This window comes from Zea mays, chromosome 6, assembly GCF_902167145.1.
Source record: "Zea mays cultivar B73 chromosome 6, Zm-B73-REFERENCE-NAM-5.0, whole genome shotgun sequence".
Taxonomy (NCBI): domain Eukaryota; kingdom Viridiplantae; phylum Streptophyta; class Magnoliopsida; order Poales; family Poaceae; genus Zea; species Zea mays.
In genome coordinates this window covers 178,624,786-178,635,239 of record NC_050101.1, presented here as the reverse complement: position 1 = coordinate 178,635,239, position 10,454 = coordinate 178,624,786, and positions in this window count along the sequence as shown.

Sequence of the window (10,454 nt, the reverse complement as noted above, 5' to 3'; positions counted from 1 at the left end):
GGTCTTCTCCTTGGTTGAGCATGAACCAACCAAGCTCCCCCTCGATCGTTTCCATTTTGGTGATCTTGGTCACCTCGTCTCCTTCGTGTGCGGTCTTTAGTACATCCCAAATTTACAAACTTTAAGCACAACTACAAGCCAGGGGTTAGCGTTAGAAATATAAACAAGTCCGAAAGAGAGGGAAAACAAATCAACAAAGAAATAAAGTGGATGAACACGGTGATTTGTTTTACCGAGGTTCGGTTCTTGCAAACCTACTCCCCGTTGAGGTGGTCACAAAGACTGGGTCTCTTTCAACCCTTTCTCTCTCAAACGGTCACTTACACCGAGTGAGCTTCTCTTCTCAATCAAACGGGACACTAAGTCCCCACAAGGACCACCACACAATTGGTGTCTCTTGCCTTGGTTACAATTGAGTTGGAATCAAGAAAGAAGGAAGAAGAAAAGCAATCCAAGCGTAAGAGCTCAAATGAACACAAATGTCTCTCTCTAGTCACTAATTTGGTTGGAGTGATTCCGGACTTGGGAGAGGATTTGATCTCTTTGTTTATGTCTTGTATTGAATGCTATAGCTCTTGTATGAGGTGTGAAGGCTGAAAACTTGGATGCAATGAATGGTGGGTGGTTGGGGGTATTTATAGCCCCAACCACCAAAAGGAGCTGTTGGTGGAGGCTGTTGTCGCATGGCGCACCAGACAGTCCGGTGCGCCAGCCACGTCACCCGGCCGTTGGGTTCTGACCGTTGGAGATTCTGACAGCTAGGCCACCGAACAGTCCGGTGGTGCACCAGACTGTCACTGTTCACTGTCCGGTGCGCCTTCTGGCGCCTGTCCTGACTTCTGAGCGCACTGCAGCGCATTTATTGTTCTTGCAGACGACCATTAGCGCTGTGTAGCCGTTACTCCACTGGCGCACCAGACAGTTCGGTGAATTATAGCGGAGTGACTCCCAGAATTCCCGAAGGTGAGCAGTTTGGAGTCGGGTTCCCTGGTGCACCGGACACTGTCCGGTGGCACACCGGACAGTCCGGTGCGCCAGACCAGGGCACACTTCGGTTGTCTTTTGCTCTCTTTGTTTGAACCCTTTCTTGGTCTTTTTATTGGTTTGTTGTGAACCTTTAGCACCTGTAAAACTTATAATCTAGAGCAAACTAGTTAGTCCGATTATTTGTGTTGAGCAATTCAACCACCAAAATCAATTAGGAAAAGGTGTAAGCCTATTTCCCTTTCAGGAACTATGAACGAACGATGAACGATCGAATGATCGAACGAACGAACGATCGGAATTTCGGCAGCATAACGGCAGGAAAAAGATTATTTGGACATACGAACGAACGATCAGACGAACGAACCAAGAACAGGGGGACGAACGATCGAAGAACGACCGAACGATCCTTGTGATAGTGTGTGCTTGTGTGGGAGGTAGAGTGGGCATGTGGGGGGGAGTGGAGAGAGTTGCCATGAAATGGCTTGGGGTGGGATGAGAGGAGGCCATTGCCCCTCTATTTATAGCTATGGTGGGGGATTAGGGGGAGGGATGAGAGGATTAGTGGGAGATTAGCATGTATTTGTCTTGTATAAGTGAGATTAGCTTGTAGAGCTCACCGTATGACACTGGAGGCATACGTATACGTATGAGCATGAGGAAAGTTATGAAGAAAATATCTATAGGGATTTGAAACATGATTCTGAAGGTATTTCTCAAGAGGAAAATACTTGGAGATATATACGTGGAATATTTGGACAGTATTTCTGGAAAGAACTTGAAGGGAATTACTTGGGAAATATCTGGGCAGTATTTCTGAAAAGAAATTGAGGGTGATCGCTAGGGAAATATTTGTAGGATATTTTGAGGAGGATTTTGGAGAGAATATAGACCACTATATTTTATTTGTTGATATCAACTCGCAAACAAACATTTTGAAATGAAATTTGAAATTCATTTTGAATTTAGAGTGAGTTTGAGAAAATTTCAAGATTTGAATTTTTGGGATGCTACAGAGCACCAGTCCTATTCGTCACCAAAAAGGATGGAAGTATGAGGATGTGTATTGATTACCGATCCTTGAATGAGGTTACAATCAAAAACAAGTACCCACTACCTCGGATCGATGACCTCTTCGACCAGCTTCAAGGAGCCAATTATTTCTCCAAGATAGATCTAAGGTCAGGATATCACCAGCTAAGAATCAAGGAAGCAGATGTTCAGAAGACGGCTTTTGTCACCCGGTACGGACAATATGAGTTCACAGTAATGCCCTTTGGACTAACCAACGCACTCACCTTTTTCATGAATCTTATGAATAAGGTATTTATGGAAGAGTTGGATAAGTTTGTCGTAGTCTTCATTGACGATATCCTTATCTACTCCAAGAGTCGCGAAGATCATGAGCATCACCTCAGGATTGTCCTCGGAAGACTCAAAGCACATCAACTCTATGCTAAGCTCAGCAAATGTGAATTCTAGTTAGATAAGATAGCCTTCCTCGGGCATATCTTAACTGCAGAAGGAATAGAAGTGGACCCATCCAAAGTAGAAGCAGTATCCAAATGGAAGCAGCCATTCAACGTTAGTGAAGTTCGAAGCATTTTGGGAATGGCAGGATATTACCGCCATTTTATCAAAGGGTTCTCCAGCATAGCAAGACCTATGACTGAGCTCCTCAAGAAAGACAATAAGTTTGTGTGGACCCCGAAGTGTGAGGAAAGCTTCCAAATCATAAAGAAGGAGCTCACAACCGCGCCAGTATTGACACTACCGGACATCCACCAGGATTTCATCATCTTCTGTGATGCCTCAAGGCAAGGTTTAGGATGTGTGCTTATGCAAAATGAGAAAGTCATCGCCTATGCATCACGTCTACTCAAGCCGCATGAGCAGAATTATCCAACACATGATTTGGAATTGGCAGCCATAGTGCATGCCCTGAAAATATGGAGGCACTACCTGATTGGGAACAAATGTCACATCTTCACAGATCACAAGAGCCTAAAGTACATTTTCACTCAGCCAGACCTCAATCTCCGTCAGCGAAGATGGCTGGAACTGATCAAAGATTATGACATTGAGATCCACTACCACCCCGGGAAGGCCAACGTGGTAGCAGACGCCCTCAGCCAAAAACCTTTCGGGGAGAAAGAAACCAACTTCTTGGAAGACTGGAAGAAAGAATTCGCTCAACTGAATGCTTGTCTAGGAGACAATGGCAGCCTAGAAGTCAAGCCAATACTAGAAGACCTCATACGCAAGGCTCAGCGCCTAAACACTGAGACATCAAGTCTTGCAGAGAGAACTCGCAAAGAACAACTCCTGGACCTCAGGACAGATGAAGAAGGAATCCTTTGGTTCAGAAACCGTCTGTGTGTACCAAAAGGGGAGACACGAGAAGTCCTGCTTGACGAAGCTCACAACTCAGCCTACTCTATCCACCTAGGGACTACCAAGATGTACCTAGACCTCAAGACCATATACTGGTGGAGAGGAATGAAAAAGGAGATCGCACAGTATGTGGCCCGGTGTGACACTTGCCAGCGAACTAAAGCAGAGCATCAGAAGCCTGCAGGTCTGCTTCAACCCCTCCTAGTACCCAAATGGAAGTGGGAAGAAATAGGCATGGACTTCATAACCGGACTGCCTCGAACCCAAAAAGGGAACGGTTCTATCTGGGTTATAATCGACCGTCTTACCAAAGTAGCTCATTTCATCCAGTAAAAACTACCTTCGGAGGAGCTGCCCTTGCCCGGATATATCTTAAGGAAATAGTCAGACTCCACGGTATTCCACGGAAGATAGTGTCAGATAGGGGAACACAGTTCACCTCAAAATTTTGGATGAGCCTTCAGCAAGCTATGGGCACCAAGCTAGACTTCAGCACCGCCTATCACCCTCAGTCAGATGGTCAGACGGAAAGGGTCAACAAAGAACTCGAGGATTTGTTAAGAGCCTGTGTGTTGACTTTCGATAGGAATTGGGAGTCCAGTTTGCCATATGCAAAGTTCTCGTATAACAACAGCTACTAGGCCAGTATCAAGATGTCACCATATGAAGCCTTGTATGGACGAAAGTGTCAGACCCCTCTGATGTGGTCCAACGTAGGGGAAACAACACTGGAAGGGCCTGCCTTTGTTAAGGAGGCAGAAGAGAAAGTTGCCCTAATCCGCAAAAGATTACTCAAAGCTCAGAGTCGGCAGAAGAGTTATGTAGACAACAGGAGGAGAGAACTCAGGTTCGAGGAAGGAGACTTCGTCTACCTCAAGGTCTCCCCAATGCGCGGGGTCAAAAGATTTCAGGTGAAAGGGAAGCTAGCCCCGCGATTCGTCGACCCCTATCCTATCATTGGCAGAATAGGACTCGCAGCCTACCGCCTTGAATTGCCATAATCCATGTCAGATATCCACAATGTGTTTCACGTATCCCAGCTCTGCAAATGCCTAAAGGTGCCAGAAAGTCACATCGAAGAAGAGGCAATTCAAATTCAGAAGGATCTGCAGTACCGAGAAAAGCTAGTAAAGATTCTTGACTCGGCCGTTCAAAAGACTCGAAACTCAGAAGTAAGACTCTGTAAAGTTCAGTGGAGCAGAGAAGAAGAAGAGGAAGCAACCTGGGAGAGTGAGGACTCTTTGAGGAGGGAATACCCTTACCTTTTCCCAAACCCAGTCTAAATCTCGAGGGCGAGATTCCTTTAAGTGGGGTAGGTTTGTAACATCCCAAAATTTAATTCCAAGGTTAGAACCCTAAATCTCCTAACACCCTCTTGAATTATCTCCTGAGACCCCACCTCATAAGGCATTTCATCATATGCATACACCATGATTGTTAGTAGCACCTCACATAGAATATTTTTGACACCTAAGAAAATATAGCTAAATAATTGTTCAAAAGAAAAAGGAGACAAAAGAAAAAGAACTAGAAAAAGGAAAATCCCCCTAGGCTGGGCCGAATCCAGCCCACTTCTCCTCCCCCGCGCGCCGCGCTCCTCTGTCCCTCGCGGCCCATCTCCCTCGCGCCCGCTCGCGCGCCCGCGCTCCTCCCTCCCCCACTGACCGGTCGGCCCCACTCGTCAGCCGCAACACCCCCACCCGCTCGCGACCGCTCTCCCTCTGGAAAGCGGGTCCCGCTTGTCAGCCCCTCCCTCGCGCCCGTGACCAAGCTATCGGCACGATCGCCGCCGGTCGCCACCCGCCCTGTCGCCTCGCCATTAACACGCTCGCCAGCAAGGTTGGCGCCTTACATCCATGTCTCCTTGTGCCAGCCGAGCCATCCCATCACCCGCCTACCCGAGCCATCCCGTCGCCACCACTGCGCGCCATCATCGCCGCCGCGACAAGCTCACCGGTGCTCGCCACCTCTCCTCCCTCCTTCCTCGGTCGCCTATAAAAGGACCACCCCGAGCTCCCCCAACTCCTCACACCGGCCTCGGCTTCCCCACACCCCTCCCCCGAGCTCAATCGAGTCACACCGTCGCGCCCTTCCTCCGCTCCGGTGAGTGCCTCCTCCCTTCTCTGGTAGCTTAGAGTTCAATTAGGTTGGCCTGTTAGGTTCACCGCTCCCTCACCAATACGACACACCCCTTACCTTCACCTATTGCGCCCGGCAACCTCGCCGACGATCCCACCGCCACGGGCGCCCGCCACCTCGCCATGGACCGGCCGTCCCGAGCACCCTTCGGCCAAATTAACCGCTCCACCATGATCCCCTACCCCCACCCGTGCTTAGCCACCTCCCCGATCACCCGAAACCGGGACCGCGAGGAGAACCGCCGTGGAGCCTCACCGGCGGTCGACTCCGGCCAGTTCGCCCCCCCCCCCCCCCCGTCATCTCCCCTCCTCGCTGGCGCGTGGGCCCGCGCCCACGGCGCCGTCCCGCGCCATCCCTCGCTGGTGGGCCGTCTGGGCCGCCTGCCCGCGCGCGCGCGCTCGGCTGGGCCAAAAATCCCCCCGGCCCAGCTAGCAGGAAATCCCTTTTCTTTTTCCTTTTTCCATTTATTTTTCCTATTTTCATATATTTATGCATATATTGTTTTTTTATGCACAAAAAATAGTCTAAATAAATTATAGGGCACAAAATAATAATATCTAAAAGTTGGCACACTCCACCAAGTCACCATGGTTGATGTATTGTTCATTACCTATTTTTGCTAGGAGAAGAGGGATCCGATCCTCCGGAATTTGTAGCTTCGGAAGAAGGGCAGGAACTCAACCTCTCCGAAATAGGTCTTTCGTGCCAGGAGAACTTCGACGAAGGCAAGTCCATTCTTCCCTTGATGCATAAATTACCTACTCTTTCTACCACGACCTAAGCCAGGAATATGGATTGGATTCTTTGCATTGTGAGAAGAGAGATAGCCCGCATTAAAGAATATCTTTTGAGTACAAAATGTGGGATGAGAAAAGGGTGGTGTTTTTACTAAACGATGTTTTCAAAAAGTGTATGATGAAGGGTATTCACCCTTATCACCTTTTGAATGGGATAATCAGGGACTCCCTGGTTTAGGGGAGGGCCTCAGGTGTTGGCTCAGCCGGGTTAGGTGTGAGCAGAAGGATTGTACCCTCATATAAGGACCGGTTTGTCATCCTTCACTACCTGTACTCATGACAAGTACAACCACTTGAGACTGTATGGGCAGTCACTCAATCTAAACTCGTACGGTCCAAACCCCAGGGTTATGATGGATGGGGAGCACCGGGAGGATAAGGAGGGGGAATGTTTTGTCCGGTTTGGACATGGTGGTGGCCCGACTCCTTCCGGTATAACCGTTAAGGTAAGGACGTGTGAGGAAAGAAAGAGATTCGGATTCGGGTCTCATTGGCCATGAGACCGCAGAGCCGGACTAGTGGGTAAAGTGTACCCCTCTGCGCAGAGTTCAAACCTATTCGAATAGTCTGTGTCCACTGGTATGGACGAGTCTGGTGTGGTATAACAATTAGTGTTTATAACCTCCTCGATCAGGGAAATGTGTGAGTGGGTGCATTTTTGGAAATGAAAACAATGCCACGGGAGCAGGAAGCTCAGTGGTGGTTGAGTGTGAAAATGAGCTACTTCCTTCTTTGGGGAAAACCATCAAAGTATTACCTTTCTCTGGAAAAGAAAAGCAACTTCAACTCCACCATATAAAGCATTTATTATATAGGTCTCCCTCTCTTTACGGGCAGGATGGGCTTGCGGAATACCTAGTGTATTCACCTAGATTTATTTATGTTTTTCAGCAGCTGAAGACTTCTTTTCTACAATGCTCGACTAGTAGGGGGCTGTGTCTGCACCCAGTTCTGCCTGTGGCTTGGGCTAGTTTATCTTCCACTACGTTTTGTTTTTCAGGCCCATTAGAGCTTGTACCCTGGTATTGTAATAACTTTTATTCGAACTCTGTACTATTTGAAGTAAGGAATGTGATTACTAGCCTCCTGGGACTAGTAATTGTATCACATTTGAGTCCTAGAGGATTGGGGCGCTTCACGAGCCAGTCTCGGTCAAGCGTGGAATCCACTCGAGTGGCTTCCCCTCGATCCGCTCGACCCCCCTTATGGCTTTGCCTTGCTCGTCCCTTGTCTCTAGGTCTCGGGCTTATCCGGGAGCGGGTCCTTCCGGGGTGGACATTTCCCACGTCCTCCTACTGATCAATGGGCCCTAGGGGACCCAAGTATTATTTTCCCGACAGTAACCCTCGAGCTCTCGAGGGGAGAGCATAGTTTGAAATAGAATGTAGAATAGAAAATATGATAGGAGAGATACTGGATATAGCATTAGCACTTTAAATATGGTAGGTTTGTGAGCAATTCAACATTAAGATGTGAGAGGATAAATGAAAAATTACCATCAAAACTGAGGTGGAAGGAGGTAAATAAAAATTACTGATAATCATTTGATTGCTTATAGAAGCTCTAGTCTGTATCAGCTCCCTCTACATTTATCTCCCTATATCCCACTTTTGCGCCACGTCGTCAAGATTTTGCCTCTAATTTTCATCCCCCGCAACGGTTTCCTCTAAATTCCTCTTATACCCCTCTACGACCATAGAATACCATTTTCCGTACCTACTTATCACCCATTATCATATTTTTCTCAACAAACAATTACTAACATGCACAGAAAACAAGACTACACAGTGTATAGAGGGTACCACAACAGCAGGGGGAGAGAAGGAATCTGTCGTGTGGGAGGGAGGGCTGCTAGGGGGCACCGCTGCAAGCTCCTGTAGCCATTACATGTAGAAGAGGGGCAGCCCGCCGGGAAGTGCTACAACCAGTTTAAGGCTAACCGCAACGGTGTCCTCTAAATGTTTCCCTCCATACCGCACTATGCAGCCACATCATCCACATTTCACCCTTTACTTTTCTCCCTTCCTCAGCGGTTTCCCCTAAATTCTCCTTCTATACCCCACTACTACCATAAAATATCATTTTTCATATTTATTCATCATCTATTCTTATTTTTTTACCAACTAAGAAACACTCACGTGCACACAAAACAATGACGTAGTATAAGACATAGTTAAGAGACTACATGATACAATCCTGAGACACTAGACCATAAATGTAGTTAAGAAACAATATGTATGAAGAGTCGTGTAGGGACAGGTTCGTCTCTTGTATTTTTTTTAATTATGTCGGCGTTTCGACCCCGGGGGGTCCCTGGACCGACGAGTAAATTGTCGCTGCGTGTCCCAGCCCAGATGGGTCGGCGCGAGACGGAACACAAGGGGGAACAATAAGGGGAATTGCGGCTCGTGTTGTCCTGCGCCCAGGGCGGATGCGCTTGCAGTAGGGGGTTACACGCGTTCGCGAGGGAGAGAGAGAGAGAGAGAGAGAGAGAGAGAGAGAGCCTGCCCGTCAGCCCGTTCTCCCGCGCGGCCACCCTCTCGTACGAGGGCCCTGGACCTTCCTTTTATAGACGTAAGGAGAGGGCCCAGGTGTACAATGGGGGTGTAGCAGTGTGCTAACGTGTCTGGCAGAGAGGAGCCAGAGTCCTATGTACATGCCGACGTGGCTATCGGAGAGGTGTTAGTGCCCTGTGCATGTGGCGTCGTGGCCGTCAGAGGAGCACTTGATCCCTGTAGAAGCACAGCTGTCGGGGCTGTCGGGACCTTGCTGACGTCTCCTTGCTTCCGTAGGGGGCTGAGAACCACCGTCGTCATAGGAGCATGCGGGGTGCCATCATTACTTGTTTACCGGGGCGAGCCAGATGGGACGCCGGTCTTGTTCCCTGTAGCCTAAGCTAGCTAGGGGTAGGGTAATGATGGGCCCCCCTGTAACGTGGTCGGTCCGAGCCCAAGGTCGGGCGAGGCGGTGACTCCTCCGAGGTCGAGGCTGATTCCGAGCCCTGGGGTTGGGCGAGGCAGAGATCGTCTTCCGAGGTCGAGGTGGAGTCCGAGCCCTGGGGTCGGGCGAGGCGGAGACCGTCTTCCGAGGTCGAGGTGGAGTTCGAGCCCTGGGTTCGGGCGAGGCGGAGACCGTCTTTTGAGGTCGAGGTGGAGTCCGAGCCCTGGGGTCGGGCGAGGCGGAGCTTCCTATGGCGCCTGAGGTTGGACTCGGCGGCTGTCAGCCTCACCCTGGCGGGTGGCACAACAGTCGGAGCAGTGCACTCGGCGGCTGTCAGCCTCACCCTGGCGGGTGGCGAGTCATAGGAGCATGCGGGGTGCCCTCGTCCTCGGGGAACCATACTCTAAGTCTGTGGGCAAGATAGCCTCGGCCCCATAGACTAGAAAAAACGGCGTGAAGCCCGTGGCCCGACTTGGCGTCGTCCTCAGACTCCAGACCACTGAGGGGAGTTCCTTCATCCATCGCCTGCCGAACTTGTTGAGGTCGTTGTAGATCCTCGGCTTGAGTCCCTGTAGAATCATGCCGATGGCACGCTCTACCTGCCCATTCGTCATGGGGTGAGCTACGGCGGCCCAGTCCACCCGGATGTGGTGGTCCTCGCAGAAGTCCAGGAACTTCCTACCGGTGAACTGGGTGCCGTTGTCGGTGATGATGGAGTTTGGGACTCCAAAGCGATGGATGATGTTGGTGAAGAACGCCACCGCCTGTTCGGACCTGATGCTGTTTAGGGGTCGGACCTCAATCCATTAGGAGAATTTGTCGATAGCGACCAGCAGGTGCGTGAAGCCCCCGGGTGCCTTCTGCAAGGGACCGACGAGGTCTAGACCCCACACAGCAAACGGCCAGGTGATGGGTATTGTTTACAGAGCCTGAGTGGGCAGGTGCGTCTGCCTTGCGTAGAATTGACACCCTTGGCAGGTGCGTACAATCCTAGTGGTGTCGGCCACCGCGGTTGGACAGTAGAAACCTTGTCGGAAGGCGTTTCCAACGAGGGCTCGAGGTGCTGCGTGGTGATCGCAAGCCCCCGAGTGTATTTCTTGCAATAGCTCCTGACCTTCGGCGATGGATATGCATCGCTGGAGGATGCCTGAGGGGCTGCGGTGGTAGAGCTCCTTTCCGTCACCCAGCAAGACGAACGAC